Raw genomic sequence first — 5,309 nt, 5'->3', positions numbered from 1 at the left:
GCTAAATATATGTATCAGCAAAAGTTTTATAATTTGTCCAGAAAGACAGATTAAATAGATTTTGCTTTGAGCGGCTCCACCTTTCATTTCGTAACTACTTAAATAATTAAAAATTGTTGAATAGAAAAAGGGCTGGTAAATTCAGACAGATTTTAAACTAAGGATTTTGTTTATAGCTGCTTCTGTTTATACTTTTACTTATTTAATAAATTATATTACAATAGATTTCACTAGCAATTAGAGAAAGAATTTAATCAAACACTATACAAAATTTTGTATTTGTTTCAATTTATTTATATAACTGATGAAGATATTACCACAAAATACAAAATGCGACATCAGTTGAGTCAAGATAAACAGTTGGTTATTTTCCGTAGCTTGCCCTGTCGTGACGAAATCAACAATTTTCCAAGTTATTTGTTTTTACTCCTTTACTCTTTGCAACCCATGTTGATATCCTATCTAATCTTGCATCTAATAAGCATTTTCAATCAGCTTTTATGAGAAAGCTGTAAAATGGGAATCAAGTACCGAAGCATATTCGCTGTTCACATTATATAAACACAAACCCCCTGTGCAGCGAAATGTACTTTTTTACATTCAAGTACTATTGGAGAAAAGGAATGGTAAGAGTACGCGCTCAATTACGCCATTTATTCCAACTCTCAACAACTTAATCCGTAAATATTTTAAAATGTCAGCAATATCAGTAACAGGGTTTTAAAACGTCTTAAGATATGGTATGCRCATATTTCAAATCATATCATTGCATATTTATTTAACAGGTATAAAATTAACTTCTTTAAATTAGGATATTTGCACTGCTTCATATGTGAGTAGCTGACAATATACAGCACAGCGTATACAATTGCGTTCACATCTTTAGAACATTGTGAATTGAACCGATCCAATTATGCTTCTTATATACACGAATCCATTTTTTTTTTTTTTGGATATTTAATTTTTTTATTTGGGATATTAATCACATTCTTATTACAGTGAAAGTACATTCGATGCCACTATATATGGAACTCGGGTTTTTTTTTTTTTTTGCATGGCACACATTGGTTTTAATAAATCGATTGTGACATTCGCTATGTGGCTTGTGGCGCCGACCTGTTCGAACCACATATTGTCCAAGTCCATATCATCCAATTCGGGCCAAAAATATTCGGTGATCATTGAGCGGTAGCGGTTTCCATTCGCAGTAACGTGTCGGTCGTAACCATCACGGAAGAAGTACGGCACAATGATGCCGCCGGCCCATAAGCGGCACCAAACCGAAGTTTTTTCGGGATGCAATGGTGACTCATGGAGTACGTGTGGATTGATGCGTGACCAATAATACATATTTTGCTTATTGACGAAGCTATTCAGTCTGAAATGAGCCAAATCGTTGAAGAGTATTTTTCGATGAAAAGCCGCATCATTTTCAAGTCGTTGCTCAGCCAAATTCACGACCATCATCCTTCAGTCCTTATGTCAATTTTATCTTGTAAGGATGTAAGCTAAGCTCTTTGAGCAAAACTCCCCACAACGACGTAGCCACCCAACGTTTGAGAACGAGGTGTCAGAGACTGATTTGGGGCACTTCATTGACTCAATGRCACGGAAATATTTTTTACTGTGTCTGTGGATTAAAATCTTCCAACTAGGCGCTCAATTGCTGATCTAACGAGACGATTATGACGGCCATAAATTGGACATAGCGCTCTCAATGTTGAGGCCACTGACTCCGAATGTCGGTAATAAGTTTTAATAATTTCAACTCATTGTTGGATCGTATAACTTTATATGATGAATGGCAAACCTTACTAAAGAGAAATGTCAAAAGAGCAGGAAAAGCTATGGCGTAATTTTCTGTCCCTATTGTACTACTTTTGTAGCTCCCTATTGAAAATCACGTTATTTATTATTATATTTAATAATATTGTAGAAGTACCTGAATTCGCAATATTTTGAAAAAGAGCAGTGCTATTTACATAAAATTATAAATATGGCTGAATTAGTTCTTTCGCTTTACGTATTTTAGGGTATTTATATAAGGACAACGTTATACTAGCAAAAACGCTGGGGAAGAACAAAAGGTGGTTTTTGGAAATATTTCTCTACGTTCATACTTTTTCAGGGTAAGTATTCTGTTTGCACTTTTAAAATTAAACCTTTTTAGTTACTGCTTTGTATCTTTTATTACATCATCTTGCTTATTCAATTCTTCTACTATCTCATACAGAAGGGATTCACTTTCTGAAGCTGTATTCGTCTTGAAATTCGTTTCTAATATGCAGTATTTGCCTTTGTTTTATTAATTCAACCTTCTTAGTTCACTTTACTTCTATGTGCATTTCAAACTTAAGTAGTCAATTATGTATATCGGTGTGTTTTGAACATCATAAGATTGTGTCAATAGATGCTTTGTATTTGAAAATTTTCTTGAAAAGGTTCGTATGATAGTCCYTTTGCAATGACACGGTTGCTAACTTTTATGACTCATAAAAAAGATTCACTTTAGCGGAAATTCGTACAGCGGAATATTGTTTGCCTTCGATTAATTTTTCGCCTTACTTATTTTATGTTGACGTACTCCTTTCCTTACCATTATCTCTCCGATTAATAGAAGTGAACTTCGAACAAAGGTGTATTTGTTGAATCATGAAAAAATAAGAATATTTTTTCGAAGTGTTTTATTCATGTATGTATATAAATGTAGGTCTATTTTAAATATTTTGAAATAGAAATATAAATAAGTTTTTGCAGTTTTTGCTCTCATTGAGTAGTTTTTGTATTTTCCCATTCTTTTCATAGAATACACATAATACATATGTGTTATTTAGTTCTCAGAACAAACTATTAAAGAGAATATGTGGTGGAGTGTTATATGTAAAATATGCTGAAAAACGGAGTTAAAATATAGAAATAGTATATGTACCAGCTGTTCTAATTTCRACAGATCAGATGATTGGAAACTACTGTTTTGTTAATTTTTGATATCGTCACCGTGGATGAGGCAACTTCTCGATGACTTCGCGACCTTCCCTTTATGCTTTGTGCCACTCAAATAAATACTTATGATCGTGATAAAGTAGACTGCAACATTTTTAAACACACACAAATTGGCRTATGGGGATCAAACTTAACAGAAACATAAACAATATTATACAAATCTAAGAGCAGTTTTTTATACCCTGAACAGGTATAATTTTTTCACGAAGATCGCAACACCCAGAAGGAAGTGTCGGAGAYCCAATAAGGTATATATATAAATGATCAGTATATTGAGCTGAGTCGGTTAGCCATGTCCATCTGTCTGTCTGTCCATTCGTCCGTCTGTCTGTCTGTATATATACGAACTAGTCCCTCACTTTTTAAGATACCGTTTTGAAATTTTTCAAACGTCATTTTCTCTTCAAGACGCTGCTCATTTGTCGGCACGGCTGATATCGGACCATTGTAACATATAGCTGCCATACAAACTGAGCGATCGGGATCAAGTTCTGTATGGATAACTTTCACATTTGACAATGTATCTTCACAAAAATTGGCACACGTTATTTTCTAAGGCAATTATATAATATACGAAGAAATTGTTCAGATCGGCTTACTATAGCATATAGCTGCCATACAAACTGAGCGATCGGAATCAGGTGCTGAATGAAAAACTTTTGCATTTGGAAAGATATATTCACGAAATTTAGATTATTTAATAAGGCAACAATGTAAAATCCGAAGAAATTGTTCAGATCGGCTCATTATTGCATACAGCTGTCATACAAATCGAACAGAGTCAAGGGTTTGAATGGAAAACTTTCGCATTTGACGTGGTATTTTCACAAAATTTGACATGGATACCTGCTTAAGGTAATAATATAATATTCTAAATAATTGTCCATTTTGGATTACTATAGCATATATACAAACTGAACACATAGTTACCAAAAGAAATGCACCTGTGAAGGGTATATTAGCTTCGGTGCAGTCGAAGTTTATCCGTGGGGCATTGGTGAATACAAAAAATGAGATCCCTACCATATTAGTAACTTTCCAGAGTGGAATTAGAAATAGTATGGACATAAAAAAGTATTCAAATAGAGTTTTTTTTTTATATTTCTATTTGATAAATATATAAATTTCTGTCGTGAATGTAGAACAACATGTATGTATATTGTGTTCTAAAACTATTATAAAGAATATTAGAAATATATATTGAAAGTAGTTTTAATAATATTTATAATTTTGCTTTACAAAATGGGTCTTATTCGATATTATAATGAAATGGATCTGCTGGTATATTAAATAGTTATACCTTAAAGTGCAAGACAGATTCGATGATGCTGACTTCAAACGACGTCATTTGAACGTTGCTGTACTATGCGCATTGATTATGCGAAATGTGAATATTAATATGGATGCATTATATAAATGGGTGCTWGCATACATATCTAAAATTCGAAAATTAACAATAAACATAGTGTATGTATCTGAGTTGGGCAAATCCTCATCAACTGAGCTCTTATTGCCGGCGCTGAATTGATGAGATGGGTTGCAAATTTCGCGGGTAGCTGCGAAGGCAAAATATTCTGAAAATGGTAATCGTTGCTATGATGGGGGCGCATAGTAAAAATTTTATTGCAATATTTTTAAATAGTGTAGAATATACTAATACACGTATATATATGTATTCATCTACAAGGATCGTTCCAAAGTAAACAGGATTTTTTRAATCTAGTGCCCCTGATGACGCCATCTATATATCGACTAGTGCGTCAGCTATCTTTATCGATTGTCCAGAGGGAATTTCAGGATTGGAAGTGAAGCTTTTGCGTTTTAAGTGTCAGTAAGTGTGTGTTATAGGTGCAAAAATGAGCTTCGAACAAAGAGCCAACATTAAATTTTGTTTWAAAATTGGTAAAACTTTTACCGAAACGTTTCAATTGATGAAACAAGTTTATGGCGGTGATTTTMCAAGTAGTCGTGAGGACATAAATGACAACATGTGGGCCAATCAAAACCGTGATCACCGGAAATTCCTTCGAAACTCTGCGTAAATTCATCAAAAATCAGGAAAAATCATCAAACTATCGCCTTTGACCGAACACTTGGGCTTACGAAATGTGTGTTCACGGTTTGTTCCGCACAAATTGACTGACGACCAAAATTGCTCAGAATCCGTCTCATCGATCGACGCTTGTGACTGATTATTTGACCAAAAATCATATTTTAACCATTAACTTCCCTGTATTCACCTGATATGGCACTTCTCCTTTTTGGAAACATGCTTTTACCCTTGATAGGAAAGCGTTATGCAGACG

The 5,309-nt window shown here is 33.9% G+C and overlaps 1 long non-coding RNA gene across 1 annotated transcript in view; it reads left to right on the top strand.

The window, feature by feature from the left end:
• Positions 1 to 5,309, top strand: part of LOC108965037 — a 94,587-nt gene that overhangs the window by 37,444 nt on the left and 51,834 nt on the right. The window contains exon 3 of the long non-coding RNA XR_001993075.1: positions 2,033 to 2,129. This is a non-coding gene — a long non-coding RNA (uncharacterized LOC108965037). The remainder of the gene's footprint in view (positions 1 to 2,032; positions 2,130 to 5,309) is intronic.

Source organism: Bactrocera latifrons, unplaced genomic scaffold (assembly GCF_001853355.1).
Source record: "Bactrocera latifrons isolate USDA-ARS-PBARC rearing strain unplaced genomic scaffold, ASM185335v1 scaffold_132, whole genome shotgun sequence".
Taxonomy (NCBI): Eukaryota; Metazoa; Arthropoda; class Insecta; order Diptera; family Tephritidae; genus Bactrocera; species Bactrocera latifrons.
The sequence above is the reverse complement of the archived record's forward strand: the minus strand, read 5'-3'. Positions and strand labels throughout refer to the sequence as shown.